The 17,750-nt window shown below is 41.1% G+C and overlaps 1 long non-coding RNA gene across 1 annotated transcript; it reads right to left on the bottom strand.

The window, feature by feature from the left end:
- Positions 1 to 879: 879 nt before the first annotated feature.
- LOC146571105 (uncharacterized) lies at positions 880 to 15,818 on the bottom strand. The gene is made up of 3 exons (XR_014893067.1): positions 15,466 to 15,818; positions 5,415 to 5,504; positions 880 to 1,942 (listed from the first exon to the last, which is right to left on the bottom strand). It is a non-coding gene; the product is annotated as an uncharacterized LOC146571105 (long non-coding RNA).
- Between the last annotated feature and the right edge of the window lie 1,932 nt (positions 15,819 to 17,750).

Genomic DNA, 17,750 nt, shown 5'->3' with positions numbered 1-17,750 from the left:
AGAAATTATGCTTTGAGGAGAATATCTATGTTTAATCAAAATTCTGTCACGGCCCAGTGGATCAACAGATAGCTGATCAGCAGCATTATTGTTCTTTCTCTCTCACCGGGGCGGAGCTCATTGTGGGTTCATGCCCTCGGCCCACGCACCTGTGAAGTTGAAACACCAGAGTGTCACTGACGCGACCAGCATTTAAGCAGAGGGATGACAGCCATTTATCGCTGGATCGTTGTGCTCAGTGTATCTCAGTTCTCATAGTATTAAACTCCTGTTATTTCTGTGTCTTTGTTCTAATGTGTTTGCTCTGTGTTTAAATTCCCTGGACCTGTCCCTAGTCGTGGATGCTTGGAGAGTGGCTGGTAGCGAGCAGTGAGTGGGCGAAGAAGAGCCAGTGTTTTAACCTGTCCTCCCCACCTTGGATTCCCTGGAGCCCGGACCCCTGTCACAGTAATATACAGCACAATTCCCTCCACTGTCTGTACACCTGGTGAATGTGAAATAAACCCCACTCCTCAAACTGAAGAGTCCCGTGTGTAAGTCCTCAGTGAACTGTGTCAAACTTATGACTGCAAACAAAGTTTAGTACAGGGTGGGCCATTTATATGGATACACTGTAATAAAATGGGAATGGTTGGTGATATTAAAGTCCTGTTTGTGGCACATTAGTATATGTGAGGGGGCAAACTCCTCAAGATGGGTGGTGACCATGGTGGCCATTTAGAAGTCGGCCATCTTGGATACAACTTTTGTTTTTTCAATAGGAGGAGGGCCATGTGACACATCAAACTTATTGGTAATGTCACAAGAAAAACAATGGTGTGCTTGGTTTCAACGTAACTTTACTCTTTCATGAGTTATTTACAAGTTTCTGACCACTTATAAAATGTGTTCAATGTACTGCCCATTGTGTTGGATTGTCAATGCAACCCTCTTCTCCCACTCTTCACACACTGATATCAACACCGCAGGAGAAATGCCAGCACAGGCATCCAGTATCCATAGTTTCAGGTGCTGCACATCTCATATCTTCACACCATAGACAATTGCCTTCAGATGACCCCAAAGATAAAAGTCTAAGGGGGTCAGATCGGGAGACCTTGGGGGCCATTCAACTGGCCCATGACGACCAATCCACTTTCCAGGAAACTGTTCATCTAGGAATGCTCGGACCTGGCACCCATAATGTGGTGGTGCACCATCTTGCTGGAAAAACTCAGGGAACGTGCTGTCTTCAGTGCATAAAGAGGGAAACACATCATCATGTAGCAATTTCAAATATCCAGTGGCCTTGAGGTTTCCATTGATGAAGAATGGACCCACTATCGTTGTACCCCATATACCACACCAAACCATCACTTTTGTTGTTCCAACAGTCTTGGAGGAATCCATCCAATGTGGGTTAGTGTCAGACCAATAACGGTGGTTTTGTTTGTTAACTTCACCATTCACATAAAAGTTTGCCTCATCACTGAACAAAATCTTCTGCGTGAACTGAGGGTCCTGTTCCAATTTTGTTTTGCCCATTCTGCAAATTCTGTGCGCCGATCTGGGTCATCCTCGTTGAGATGCTGCAGTAGCTGGAGTTTGTAAGGGTGCCATTTGTGACTAGCTAATATCCGCTGAAGGGATGTTTGACTAATGCCACTCTCCAATGACATGCGGCGAGTGCTACGCTGTGGGCTCTTGGTGACTGAAGCTAGGACAGCCACTGATGTTTCTTCATTAGTGACAGTTTTCTTGTGTCCACATTTTGGCAAATCCAACACTGAACCAGTTTCACGAAACTTAGCAAGCAGTTTGCTAACTGTAGCATGGGAGATGGGTGGTCTCGTAGGGTGTCTTGCATTGAAATCTGCTGCAATGACCCGGTTATTGCGTTCACCAGATATCAACACAATTTCGATCCGCTCCTCACGTGTTGACTTCTTCGACATGTCAATGGCTGTGAACAAAGAGAAACTTGTAAATAACTCATGAAAGAATAAAGTTATGTTGAAACCAAGCACACCATTCTTTTTCTTGTGACATTACCAATAAGTTTGATGTGTCACATGGCCCTCTTCCTATTGAAAAAACAAAAGTTGTATCCAAGATGGCCGACTTCTAAATGGCCACCATGGTCACCACCCATCTTGAGGAGTTTGCCCCCTCACATATACTAATGTGCCACAAACAGGACTTTAATATCACCAACCATTCCCATGTTATTACAGTGTATCCATATAAATGGCCCACCCTGTAGTGTAACAGGCTGATAAATGTAGGTGTCATCAGCAAACAAGTGACACTGATTGCATAGCTTTAAAGAATGAAGTCAACTTTGTGTTAATTTGATGAAAGTTTAGTCTGGCAGTTTCATGGCCGATTAAGTTATTTTTATGTATAAACTAAACTATATAAAAATCAAAACATTTTTAATTTTCCTCTTAGTATGATAAATACGGATATTCTGTCACATACTGTTGATATCACAGAGTTACGGACAAGGCTTCCTGATATAATGGTAATTGGGCTGGCACTTTCTACAGTATCCCACATTGACCCATTCATACAGGCACTTTCTCTATGCTTAAGAGCTTTCTAACTAGAAAAGACTGATGGATCCATTGGAGAGCAACTTAGGGTTAGTATCTTGCCCAAGGATATTTGGCATGCAGACTGGAGCAGTCTGGAGATGACCTGCTACAGCTTTGAGGCATCAGTGGCAGCAAATCTTATGAGTTTATTTATATAACACTTTTCTAGTCTTTGCTGTTTACTCTTGCTTTGTTTGCTGGTTAGGGTTTAGGGACCAAAAACTACCTTTGTATGCTGGAAAATTATATCTCATGTGATAGCAAAACGTGTTTTACTAGTGGCTTTCACGGCACCATTAACAAAGGACACTTTGTGAGTATAAATAAGATTACTATGGTTTTGGCCAAATGGCCACATGTCACAGACATTTAAAAAAAATGGCAAGTCTTAATCAAAACAAGTTATGAAAGCTGCAAAAATACAAAGTTACACTGTAGCTGATATTAGATGTGATTCACCTTAACAGGATCATTATGTCATCATCTTTTGTGCACAAAGAAAATGAAATTAGTTAATTAAATCAGGAAACACTGCAAGCCAACCATTTTTATAGTGAGATTATTTCCTTTATAATATAATTTAATCAGTTTTCCTCTTATGGTGTAATGTTCAGAACTAACTATTGGATATAAAGTAGTAATCAGACCAGTAGTCTAGAGTGCCCACCATTATCATTTCAGTTTTCATCCAAGAAACTAATAAAAACAGTCATAAATTAAAGCTTCAGTGTCAGAATTTGAAAATACACTCAAATTGTGTTAGAGCGCTACACAATAAGCCTTCCCGACCTATTGTTGAGATTGTTCATGCTTCTTCTCTTCTAGATGAAAATAACTTCCAAATTTTCACGTGGTCACAATTAGCTGTGAAGATTTAGTTATCATCAGCATAGGCACAAGATGTCATCCATACGTTACTTGAGAGTTTGCCATACTGGTAACAATGTAACCAGTGGTTGCTAGGGAAAAGAGTGCTTTTCCCAAATGGTTCCTGCAGATTGTTCTCACTGCATGAAATCAGTTGCAAAGAAGGTGCTACACCAAAAACCTGCAACTAATTGGTTTGGTTGTTAGCAGACTGTTAAACACTAACTAGCAACTAGCTGAATTGTAGCACAACTGGAATAAGTGTGAACCAAACAGAAATGGTGGCAGACCAGTCTCTAGACTTTGCACAACTTACCTTATTCACATGATCCTACTTTGACATGGTGATTGTCACATGTCTAAAATAGTGGACAAGTTAACATCCCATGGTTAGTAGTCATGTGTGTATAAAACCTTATTAATATAAATTCCAGATTTTTTAGCAAATTGATTTTAGAGCCCCCATAGTTAAAGCTGGCTAGCTAGTTTGGTTAGCAAGGTGCATCTGTGATTTAAAATGATATCAAACGCTATGCTAATAACTAGAGCCCATTTGAATAGGATTAAAACAAATGAACCTGTTGGAGAACTGCTTACAGTGTCTATAATACAATTAAATGCTGTGCTTACATTAAAAAAGTAAGAGAAGGACATGTGGGTTGTTAATTATGTACCTGAATAAAGTTAAAAACTTGAGTATAGCAGAAGAAAGATGATGGTTTGAATCAAGATTATCTTGGATACATTTCTGTCTGGTATATGTTCAGATGGCAGTAATTATCAACCAACAAATATCTGGGTGGGGGGCAAAATACTGTAGGCAGCCAAAGTTCTCTCCTGTTTCAGGCACCTTTGTTTTTCTTTTCTATGCTCACTTTCACACTCTCTGCGGGACCTCTCTTCTCTGGACATCCGATCCAATGTTTTGGGCCTGTCAAGCTGCACTTATGTTGAGCCTTTTCTGTTGGATTTGATTTCTTTTGAAAATAAACCCCAGCACAATATACCTATTCTTAAAGGGGGAACTACCATTTTAGCTTTTTCATGGTCCTAAAATCACAGGTCCCTTGTGTAACTTTAAACATTTTTGGTCAGCAGTTAGCTGCATTTCAGACAACTTGTATGTGTTATTACACCAAATGATGCACTGTGTGTTTGACTGGGTTTATGTCTGAGTGTAGATTATAAAGACATAAATACAGGAGAGGATGTAGAAAGAAGCACGCCAGGTTTACTGAGATAAAAGCCAAGAAAGGAACTCAGCACTTTCTCATTACCTGCAGATCACTCCCGTCCATTCTTTACTCTCCGCCATCCACGTTTGACGTTTGACTTGACAGCTCAGACCCCTGACCCATTACCATCGAGGACCCCAGGCAAAAACAAATGAGCTCACCCTCTCTCTTCATCGCCATTCCGTTTGTCAAACAGGCCACATGTGTTTAAATTACCTCAAATATCAGCCAAAAGATCTGAACTGCACTACACCTCAAATCCCTGACTCTTTGACCCATGAAACATATAATTTCTGTCCCCTTTGTACATTTATGCCCTGCAGCTTTTCCTCAGGTCCTCAAAGTCTTTCTTGGTCTTGATTGAAGTGCGTGCAAGCTTTTGTTCTTGACAAGCATATCTAGGCATGATAAACTCTTCCTGGTTGATAAAACGTCTTGAAATGTTGCGTCATGACTTTTCCATGTTGCCACATTGCCGATTTATGACCGCCCCCTTCCAGTCCAAAAATTTATCTCAACCATTTCCTAAAAATGTAGACTGACTGCAGGACATGAGGCTGTTCCGCACATTTTTCCACATCATTAATGGACAAATTTGCTCTGATTGGTTCTCCGTGTTGGCTGTCAGATCACCTTTTATCAGGATTAGTCAGTGTCTGTGTTTCAGTCTATGCTGGTCATTTCTGGGGAGTACAAAACCACAATGAGGGAAATGTCTAAGTGCACCATGACTCACCCCTGTAACACTTCAGTCATGCTGTACGGTATGTCTCAGCTCCTTTTCTGTCTTGTGACGGCTGTGCAGCATTTCCAGTTGTGGAGCGAACTGAAGGCAAAGAAATAACCTACTTGAATAAAGTAAACAAACTGACAACACAGACTTTACAAATTTTGAAGGATGTTTAAAACACTCTTCCTTAAGAGTCATTCAGCTGTTGCGAGGATGCGTCGGTTCATGTGCAAGTGTGCAAATGACAAAAAAGACGTATTTCGGCAAAGCCCGCAATTATTGGAGCCTAGCAGGCTCTCATCTCACTCTCCATCCGCAGTCTTTCCATGCTGACCACATCTATCTCTCCCACCCCCTCCTCTTTATCCTGTGTCTTGCGTTTTAGCTGCCAGACATAAATCAAGCGTCTGGAATGGAAACACTCACGTTACTGGTGTGCCACACATGTTTATATTTAAAGCCTTTTCCTCCTTTTTTTTCCTGCCCTTTTGCAGAGACAGCACCTGAATAACACAAGAGAGGGAAACCGCTGGAAAGTGTGATTCAGCTGACAATGTGCCCCCCCTCCCCCCCAAATCCAGTCCTGGAGCTCCCACTCCAACAGTTTAACTAAGTTACTTCAGTGCATTAACCAGAGGAAAGGGAGGAGCGAGACAGAAAGAGGGAGCGAGGGGGAGAAAGAAGAGGAGGTATGGTTTTGCTTGACCCGTGAGGCCGACAGAGGTGGAAAGAATGTGCTGTCCAGCCGGTGAACACATTAACATTGAGGGGAAAAAAACTTCCTACAAGCAGCTTTCCCACCATCTTAACCCCCCTCCCCTCACCCAGAGTTTACATGGAGACAAGGAGGAAGGGGGAGAAGAGGAGTAAACAGGATTGGGAGGAGGGGAAAAGCAATGCAAATTGCAGATATGGAAAAGATACTCAGTGGCATCAGCTCCATAGTATATATAATGACCAAAAAAATGCTAAAGATCAATTCATGCAGTTGAAGGTGTCTATGCACACGTTCCTGAGTCAGCTCTTTGCGGAGCCAAGCGTCTGCCTGCTGCAGTCTTCCTTTGGCATGGCACTCTTCTAGGCATGATCTGATATCGTCGTGTTGGTGTTGTTCCCAGATCATCATACTAAATGTTGTTCCAGGATCAACACTGCAAGTGACCAATCAGAATGTTGTGACGTCATACTTTTGCGACTTCGGGAAAAACCGGCCTAAAACAAAAAACTGTACTTAAGCTGCGAGAAACCACCTTTGTTCGCCGATCAACGGACCAAAAGAATCCTGACTCTAACCCTAACCCTAACCCTTTAATAAATGGTAAGCAGAATTGATATTGTCCTTGCAACATTGGAATGTCATAAATGCACGAATGGGTTGGCGCGCAAAAGAATAACGTCACAACAACGTGATTGGTCACTTGCAATGTTGTACCTGGAACAACATTTTCATGATGATCTGGGAACAACACCAACACGACAATATCAGATCATCCCTCTTCTAGCATGCAATTCTGCTTCTCCTTAACTTCTGGGCTGCCAAAGAGGCAGTAACAACAAATAGTGAGGTATTTGTGTAAACTCACACAAGAGGCCATGCGCGTAGATTTGGGAACTCACGAGAACCACTGGTTTATGAATCATAAAGAAACGATATACTACATATCTGCTTTAATTCATTTTATAAGTTAATGAGATCATATTGATCCTGCTTTAAGACTGCTAAACTCAGTCACACAGGCCTAGAGACTGGCTGGTAACCACCTGACAACCTGTGGTTGCTAGGGAAAAATTGTTGGCTGGAGGTTCCTGCTGTCATTGTGTGAAATCAGATGCAAAAGAGGACACTGCACTGTTTTGGTTGCTACCAAAAGAATCCTCCGAAATTCGCATGGAAGACAGTGAGGTGTCTGAAGACACTTGCTAACCACCAAAAAAGTGCAGCACAAACTGCAAATGGACAATTGCCTTAGAAATTTTGAAATTCTGTGTTGGTTTCAGTGGAACAACTTTTATTTTCAAGGTGAATTTTCTCTATTTCTACTGCTTAGCAAGTAGCTGACGAGTGCTTGCACACAGGTCAGCAACTTCTATACAAGTTTCACCCAGCAACAGGCAGCAACCTCCCACAACTGCAAGCTAACCAGTTAGGGAAAGCACTAGTTTTCCTAGTGACCAGTTTTTACCAGAGGTTCAGTGACTAGTCTCTAGACCTACCCGACTGAGGGTTTACGTTTTTCACAGTGATGGCCACCAATGTGCATCAACTACTGACAAGTAGTCGGGGAATACTTATTTTTATTTAGCAACCAGTGGTTGCTAAGCATGTGAAGGATCAGAAACCATGTCAGTTTTTACCAGACCAGTTGTTAAAATTATTAAGTGACATATAGACATTTGAGTCATATAAATAAAAATTGCTGACAACAGCTGGCCAGCTCTTGGCTCCTCGAGTTACAACACCGAGTTATTGCACATGGAACTAAAAAATGGATGAGAAAATCTGGGGCCTTGAGGAGATTTAAAACCGTTTTCCTGCCAATACCTTACGTGACAGGAACACTGTTTATGGAAAGACAAGGATTTTATTTGATTTCTTTCCCATTTTTAATGGTTTGTGAAGCACAAACTTTGAAAAATCTTTTGATCTCTGGGGTATTTAGGTGTGTCAAGATTTCAGCACATACAGTAAGCCTGACAATTGAGAAAAATACTTTCCATAATTTGATCTAACACCTTTAAAAGTGTGTCTAATGCAGAAAACAAACAAACAAACAAACCGACAGACCAGAAAACTGTTCAACCTAAAAGCAAACAATCAGAATCCTGAAATGTTGACAGCTGTGATGTTTCCTGTTGTGTCAGCAAATAGCAGGCCCACCCACCCAGCATTACGTGTCTGCGTGAGTTATGTGTCTTTCCCTGGACTTACACACACGTGTCTAGGTGTCAGGCCTCCTCTGGGGGTCTCTGGCCCTGGTAAATGGCAGCTTATGAGTAAAAGACTCACACCTGTTTGCCTGTCTGCTGAAGTTGACCATTTCAGGTCAACTTCCAACTCCCAGAGAGGAGAGCCTTTCAAGTTCCCTGTGGAGACAGCTTTCCACTGGGGGGGGACCTTCTTGTCATGACCTCCCAGGAGGAGTGGCATTCATTGTATCAGCTAAGAGTCCCTTTGGAGACATAGCATGAATTGGAGGCAGAGAGGAAGATTGCGGGAGGGGTCAGAGGGGTGCAGTCTGCCTAGGATATGGCTTCCTAAGCTGGGGATGACTCAGCTGCAAAACATCTCCTTCCAGGCAAAACATCCACGTCAGCACTCTCCCACAATCCCATTGGGTATTTTACAGACTTTCCATATTTACAGGACTCATTAATTCTAAGCAATTTAGAGGATCTGTACATTTGTTACTATACCTGTTCATATTTGTGAAACAGATACTTAAACTGTTAACACTGCTTTTTCTTGTCTTTGAGCATGCATGAGTACATTGATGTGAGTTGGCATAGCTGAGAGTATGTGTAAATTTTCTGGGAAGTGTTGATAGCTAAGGGGAGAGGGGTCTAATGCCTTAAGCAGACTGTGGCTTCTGTAAACAGAGTCTTTCAGCCCCCTGATCTGCTCAGCCTTGCACCCCACAAGCAGCTTCCTGACCTCCTGCTGGACCTTCTGTGTAACCCTCCAATCCACCCCCAAACCTTATATCTCACACACACACACACACACACACACACACACACACACACACACACACACACACACACACACACACACACAGGCACTTTTATAATCCTTCTTAGTTCTGATCCCATCTTCATTCCTTTGATACAAACTCTAAACTTCAAATTATGAGTGCATGCTGTAGGGCCGCTAAAGGGGTTCAGTCTTTTCCACCAAGCAATTTTATCATCCCACAAACATGTAAAGAGGCCTTTTTGACAAACAGTTCAAGTGTAGAAACATTTGTAGCATAGAGTACTGCCTCAGTCTGACCAATTTTTAATCCATAGAAGTGATCAGCATCATGTTCGTGCAATGAGAGTACTAACAAATTAACAAACTATGCCTAGCAGACAAGAAAATCAAATACCTTCTGATGCGTTCAGTTGAGTATGAATGATGATACATAGAAAACACTTAGACACAGAAAAAAGTGCTTGTATAGATGTGTGTGTGTGTGAATTGGTAAAGGAGACATTTTGGAAAAAGTGCTCAAGTGACGTAGAAAAGCACTATAAAAGAGTCCATTTACCAAAGTTGTGAGGTAAATGGTAGGAATACAGGATTAATATGCTATAATGAATAATGTATAATGTATGAGAGCTGTATATTCCTCACTGCTTGTCTCCTTGGCTCAGCCATTAGAAGTGAGTTACCATATGAGTAAGCATGATGCAAACAGTAGCTAGCTAGCAGGCTACACATGAGTTCCGACTTTGTTTAGCAGAGGTGGGACCAAGTCATTGTTTTGCAAGTCTCAAGTAAGTCTCAAGTCTTTATCCTCAAGTCTCAAGTCAAGTCTCAAGTAATGTCAGGCAAGTCAGAGTCGAGTCTCAAGTCACTGGTGTAAAAGTCCGAGTCAAGTCACAAGTCTGAAACTTTGAATTTCAAGTCCTTTCGAGTCTTTAAAAAAACGAAAAAATAATGTTGCAGTTATATGCTAAATGTAAATATTAGACCATGTAATTTTTAAATCTGTGTTTTTCTCAACGCATGACAAAATAGTGAACTTAGAAAATATACACAAATTGTGAAATTGCACCTCTTTAAAATGCAGCTCAATTAAACTTAGCTCCAAGAATAATTTTCACCGACAGTTCTGAGATAAGCTGCATGTTATTCTTGGATGCGGTTGTAGGACCGGCTTTAAAATCGCATGACAAAAATATCATACACATTAAAAAAAAAACTGCATCACCAACGTAGCCTGGACAACATTTGCTAGTTAGATGAAGTCAGCTATCTCATCCTAGCATATTTATATGCATATTTATAATCATACGGTTCTTGGAGTGAGTGCATACACTCATGAAGTTTAGTAACTTCAGGTCACTGCAACAAGCCCAGGTACAGTTTACCGACGGATGGGTACAGGACCTTGAAATGCACCGTGTAGAAAGTAAAGACCATCGTACGTATCATAAGTTTACCAGTCTCACAAATCGTCGTCATAAATACACATTCGTTAACCGTTTATTAATAGGACCTTTGAGCTCAACGGTAATTAATTAGTAGTGGAAATAATTTCTGGTAGCATCACAGAAATGCAGCAGTGACAATAATATTGTATGCTGTAATCGTACTGGGCAATTAGTGATACAAAAAAACCTGTTTTATCCTGTGAATAAAAGTATGTTTTTGTCAATGTACCATAATAACAGAAGCGAAACACAATATTGTGTCAGGACAATTCACTATTTATGCACAATAAACAAAGGAGCATAGCGCGACCATTTCTGTTCAGCGCCAGACTTACTTGTAACCTATATCACCAATTATGTTATGAAAATGACGTATTAACTACTAAAAAACACTGACCTTTGTGAAAATGCTTGGAGCAGACTAACCTGTGAGCTGGAGGGTTCTGGGACGTTATATTTGATCTTTGAATGGCTGCAATCCAGGCCATCCGTCGCGTCTTTGTTACTTCGGAAACATGGCTCGAACAATTTCTCTTCAACGACGTAATCCGATAACAACCGATCTCTTTACCCGTCGGCTTCCCGTGGCTGTCATGCGACCGGCTATTGCAGTTAATAATACAACAGCTTCTTGACATTTTTGTGTTTCTTTTTATCGCTGTATAACTGATTTTAATTGAAAGTCTGTGTGCGCTAGTACCTCTTGCCACGAGTTCCCAGAATCCTTTGCGGTTCTACCCGTGAATGACGTCACATTTTCAATCTCCATATAATATGCGTGTTAAATTTTATATTTGGGGTAAAATATCAAGTCTTTTCAAGTAAACCGGTTCAAGTCCAATTCAAGTCCCAAGTCATTGGTGTAAAAGTCCAAGTCAAGTCACAAGTCTTAGAACATTTTTTCAAGTCAAGTCTAAAGTCATAAAATTTATGACTCGAGTCTGACTCGAGTCCAAGTCATGTGACTCGAGTCCACACCTCTGTTGTTTAGTGCATACGTATATGTTACTTTGTCATCCTCAATGCAGAACATTTTTTTGTTTTGTGTAGAGTGAGAGAAGACGAGTTGAAAAAACAGATGGAGACAAACATTGCAAATGTCATTTCCTTTGCACAGCAAAAGCATTTTCATGCTGTAAGCTAAATGTCTCCCCACGCTCGTTTAAAACCAGGTGTTGCCAATTCATTTTTGTTGTTTTTTCCAACCTAAAATAGGCAGAGGAAGAAAATAGCTTAATTATGATTAGTGGACTTTACACAAAACTTTTTTGTGGAGGAAATATTGTTTGACAGGATCTCCCTGACATATTTTTGTGGACATGTAACATGAAAACTTCCTTTCTCCAGTTATATAAAAAAGTGTTTCATGAGAACGGACACTAATGATGTTGTATTGTCTGGCTTTATGGCTAGCTGTAAAAGAGGCAGCTGAAGTTGAGGCTCATTAAGTGGTGCTAAATACCATGTCCTGAAGCTGGGGAGAACTTGGGAGAGTTAGGGTAAAACATGTCTGCAACAGCCCACATCACACAATACAACTATGCAACCACAAAATGCCTATTGCTTTATGTCAGAGGTTGTAAGTGGGGTAAATTGGAAACAACACTGTTGCACAGATTTTGCAAGTTTGAGGCAATTTCAGGCAATTACAGTAAAAGGTTTGCTTTCGACCAACAAGCGTATCTTTCAGTGGCCTCAGTCAGTTTATTAAAACATTACATGGAACTGCCACAGCTTGAATTTCCAATGGAAAGGTTTAAATGCAATTTTCAGGTACTTGTATCCAAATGGGAAGTTAAGAAAGGAATGTTTTCTGTGTCAGAGTCATTCCTATGCATTTCTCTGCAAATGCAGGAGGGCTGGTGCAGGGAGTGAAGGAAGTTTGGGACAACAAGACAAAGCCAATTTGGAAAGCTGACCGTTGCAGACTTTCTGTGCCCTGCCTCGACCTGAGGCTTTACTGGGGCAGAATGAGCTAGAGCATGAGCACCCTCTGGAATCCAAACATCCACCTCAGCTCAGACAGAAAAGGAGTAATTTGAGAGACTATAATGAAATCCATTCTCTCACACCTTTTGCAGAGAAGAGCGAGAAGAAACCTTTTCACATGATTTTCTAAGGTTGTGGTTTGTCCCACCTAAAAATGTTCTTTTTGGCAGCCCCATGTTTCCATAAGTCAAATTTAATTTGATATCACCTGACACCTAAATTGAGCGTCACCAACCAAAGTCCGCCGCGCAAAACAAAACAGGCAGCGTCCTGGCCACATCCATCCACTGACAACATAGCTTCAGAACAGTGTTAGAGATGAGCATCCACAAGAGCATAATTTAGAGCCTCATTCGATTCCAGGAGCTAAAAGTAGCAGTAATGAAGTCTCAACCTCACACAGTTGCGGTCTTTCCCTGTTATTTGCTAAATTTGAAAAGCACATAAAATACATGTTTTTCTTCCAGATTTTTCACAAGAAGGCTAGACTGAAATATACTGAAGTATTACATATTATAACAATTGGAGCTGTCCAATTTGCTCAAATCAAACTTTAGGCAATGGTTCATCTAATTTGTCTGATAATGTGTGCAATAAAGGCAAACAACGCAACCTGTTCTCCCCCCAACTGTCATTTATAGTGATGGTTGGTCAGGACCTCATTGTATACAACATTAGATGTGCTTATAGTCAATGCACACTGAATCATTTCATTAGTAACCAGGGAGTTTAAAAAAATGTTTTTAAAGTTGAGAGTCGTCCGGTTTATAATGTGTGGACAACAAAGAGAAGTTCTTTAACTGAAGCATAACCAGATTTTTGCTGGTTTGGAGCCTAAACCTAACCAAAAAGCAAGGCAAAAATGAAAAGTGAAGTAAAAATAGCCATATGGGATGGAACTCAAACTCCTACTGGTTGAAAGTCCTGAGGTATATTATAATATAATCACAGGACTCCATAAAGTCTTGTGTAAAACTAAGTAAATTCTGATGCACTGATTCAGTAACTTGAACTAATGATTTACCGGCATTCACTCAAGCACAAATTCTTTAAGGTCCAAGTACATCATTTCAATCAGGTTGAGGTCTGAACTTTGACTGGGTCATTGCAGCACCTTAATCCTTTTTTCCCAGCCACTCTGTTGTAGATTTGCTGCTTTGGGATCATTGCCCTGTTGCATGAAGTTTTGGCTGTCAGACAGAAGGCCTCACATTTGTCTCTAGAGTACTTTGGTATACAGAGGAGTTCATGGTCCGCTCAATGGGTGCAAAGTGCACAAGACCTGTGGCTCTAAAACAAACCCAAATCATCACCCCTCCACCACCGTGCTTGACAGTTGACTTAAGGTCATTATCCTGATATGTTGTGTTTGGTTTTTTGCTAAATATGGCACTATGAATTATGGCAAGACATCTTTATTTTGCTTCTGTCTATCCAAAGGACATTGTTCCAGGAGTCTTCTGGTTTGCTCATCTACTTTTTTACGTCCTTTAAAAAAGGCTCGTGGGAATGCTTTCAAACAAGTCAAATCTGTTAAGGCTTTTTCTAATAACATTTAACATATGAACCTGTATAGTATATAACATTTAACAGCCTGTATAGTCTGAGCAGTAGCATTTGACCTTGGGGTGAATTTGCTGGGATGTCCACTCTTGGGAAGACTATTTGTTAACACACATCTGAATGCTCCAGACAAGCAAATTACTAAAGCAAAAAGGTGTTTGCTGATCTTCAGCTAATCACATGCTTTTGAACTAGTTGCACTAGTACTAGTTTTGTACTAGTTGTGCAAGGATACTATTTGCATATTAATAGGATGAGAAGCTAACTGTAATCTAAATGTACTGTAGTCTGATCAGTGTAACTGTACAGTCAAGGGAGAAGAAGGAACACACTTCCCACGACTCTAACAACTACTGTGTTATGTTTACTCACTGTATTAAACAATTGTTTCTCCTTTATAAGGCTGCAATCCCTCAAAACCAACTTTAGTCTGATTGGCCGCCCCTCCCCAACAAAAGGTTTGAACCTCAGGTGGGTGGGGCAGAGCTGTGTGCTTATGATGGTCATATTAAACACCCCAAGAACAATACGTAAGCCTGCAGAGAGCAAAGGGCTCTACTGGGGTGATATGTTGCCACAGGGGTGATATGCAGAAAAAAAACCCCTTCTTTTGAATCTGTCTGGTTTTGAGTCCAAACCCTTTGTTTATAACTCAGCTAGCTGTTCATGCAGCTCATTAACATTTTTGTTTGACTCATGGATGGTTCACTTCGTGAGTCAAATGATAATTCAGTGTCCAGCTGACCCACTTTAAGACAAGTACTCCATAGGATCTAACATAACTGTGTTCAGGGCTAAAAGACTGAGCTGCAAGCTGCAAATACAAAGCCAGCAAGCAGGGATGATTATTAAGGATATCTCCTGTCCTTGACATCACAAGGAACCAAGAGTAGAAAAAAACTGTACAAAACAAAGTGTTTTCAGCAGTCTGAAAGCCTGAGCTCTTGGCTCACAGGAATTATTTATGCGAACTATGGTCATGTTTAGTGTAACCATCCACCTATGTAACAGTGTAACCCTGACCTGACCCTCATTCCCAAGTAATAAAGAGCTCAGCGCTTCCATCATCCAGGATATCACAGCCACTACTCTGCCATTCCTGTCATCCATCATTTATGTATTTGTGATGTGGGAATTTCTGTTATTATCACTGCACTTCTTACTGTGAGGAGTTCTTGAGAAAATAACTCTGTTAAAATAAAGCTGTTTACATTTTTCCCTGGAACGACTCGAGGGCATGTCTGTTTTTTATCCCAGAGACCGGAGTCATTCTCCCTTTTATAGCGAACACCCACCCGCTCAAACTACACACTCGTGAGATGAACCTCTGAGAAAATGAGTCTCCATCAAGCTGTGTCAGACATACTTAACTCTGCTTGGTGGAGGCTCTTTGGTCTGTCTGTCTCTCTGCAAGGATGCCTGTCTGTTCCTTCTCTGTTTTTCCATGGAGTCACGGTCACACCACCACTTCACTCTGATTGGACAGAATCATGCTGACAGAAGGATATTGGATCATGGTCACAGTAAATGACAAATCTGTCGTCCAAGACAGAAATGGAAGCAAAACCAAGCTAAGGGATGGGTTACGCGGAGACGAGAAGGAAGAAAAATAAGAGCAGGAACATTACAAATGATAGGTGAGGGAAGTGGAGAAGAGGGATCTAGAAGAGAGGGGTTGTAAAAATCACGGAAAGGAAAAAGAAGTGAGCGAGGGAAGGAGGGAGGGAGCATAGGGGAAAAAAAGTGACGGAAAGTTAAAACGTGGGAGCTGTGAGAACGTGAGGCAGGCGGAGCAGAGAGTGATGCAAATGGGTGGGATGGAATTTGCTCAAAAGCAGGGGCCAAGGCAAATGTGCAGCTGTCAAGGACTTTTGTTCTCTTTAAAAACATCTTTTGCTCTTTGTGCTTGTTTCAACACACCAACGGTGAAAAAGCCAGTGGTGAAAAATGTAAAAGAAAGAGGAAAAGGGGGAAAACAAGGAAGGGGGAGCAATAGAAAGAGAGGTAGATCCCTTAATGCTGACTGAAGAGTAACCAGACAGAACAAGTGAGGGCAGTAAAACTGAGAAACAGAGGAAGAAAAGTGGGGATCAATAAGTTTGGAAGAAACTAAAGCTGTGGAGGAGAAAGTTGGTAGAACTATGCACAAAGTCAAAAGTGAAAAGATCATTCTAGCAGTGGGGAAACTAAAGGAAAACGGGAGAAAAAAAGAAAGGAGGAGAGGAATTAATAGCATTTTTTCGGTGCACCATGTATCCCTCACCCTCCCTGTGGACCCAGGGCCGGCGCACATGTCAGCACAGCAGTGCGCATATGTTTCTACTATTACACGATAGGCTGTGGAGAAAATATAGGAAAATTGTATCTGTGTGTGCATTGGGAGGGGGCAGGAAAATAAAGGGGGTGGAGTAATATCGATAAAGAAGGCTTTCCAACAATGAGCTCCACCTTCACGTGCTTGAAGTTTTCCAGTCATGGCCCATTAGCCCCGCCCTGTCCCACCTCCTTCCTGCTCAGAGTGAGCCAGATCCACTCTACACCCTTTTCTGGTGTTCCACTTTGTACTTATTTGCCATCTCTTACACCTAAATTATTATGATTATGCTGAAGAAAATGGTGACAGCCGTCAACACAGAAGTCAACGAGTTCAAAACCATAGTCTACAAACTGCTGGCTGATATCACGGTGGCTGTCTATCTTTTATGCAAAGCATGCTAGCGAGCTATGCTAAAACAAGAGTATGCAGATCCCCGAAGGAGGACATGGACCCCCTCCAATTTTTTAAGTCTTTCAGCCAGTCCAAAACTCTTCTCCAGTTCCCAAAATCAAGCCAGCACTGTGGCATCACTGAAAGTTACATCTTTCATCTCCAATAAAGTGATTAGTGTGGCTGTTCTCCCAGGTGTTAAAAAAGAGTTTAATATCCAGGCATGTGTGAAATAAGTTAGAAATTAGCAGGAAGCTATTTTGCTACTTTTCATATAAAGGTGATAAAACATGAGAACACACATTTCTGCTTCCCCTTTAGACATGAATAAAGAAACAACAAGTAGCAATGTTTGTAGAATTCTTGAAGTTGAGCTGACATATAATGATGGTACCTGGTGGCTACCTACAGAACTATGGATAGGATCATTTAAATAATTAGTAGAGTAAACATAGAAGATGAAGGTTACATTGTTTCCCCTCAATAAAGGTTAATCTGTGGATCCCTGATGGACAGAGACAAATGCAACTGTAGGGAATGAAGAAAATGCCACGAAACTTCAATCAAGAGAACATCTGAAATGAGCCATCCGCAAGTCATTAAAATGCTGCTGCGTGGTTTGGATGACTCTATGAACAATTCCTGATCCTAAGCTTCATGTACCCTTTGAAATCTTAGTCATGCTTAGAGTTCTTTTCTGAAGCGTTCAAATATTTGGTGTCTGGCAATTTATGAGCGAATGGGACGTAGTTACATCATAAACTTTATAAAACTGAGCTTCAAGTTGCAATGCACATGAACAGTGCTAATAAAAAGCCAGAAAGGATGACTACAATCACCGGTTAATCTTATGGGTAAGATTGATACATTACAACATGTTAAAAAGGTTCAATGAACACAGTAGGACTTGGACCCAAAACAGGATTTATATGTAATCACTTAAC

The sequence above is a fragment of the Mchenga conophoros genome, linkage group LG7 (genome assembly GCF_057382185.1).
Source record: "Mchenga conophoros isolate Kocher_MC1m ecotype Shallow Benthic linkage group LG7, M_conophoros_male_GT1.1, whole genome shotgun sequence".
Classification (NCBI taxonomy): Eukaryota; Metazoa; Chordata; class Actinopteri; order Cichliformes; family Cichlidae; genus Mchenga; species Mchenga conophoros.
This window is presented reverse-complemented; position numbering and strand designations above follow the sequence as displayed.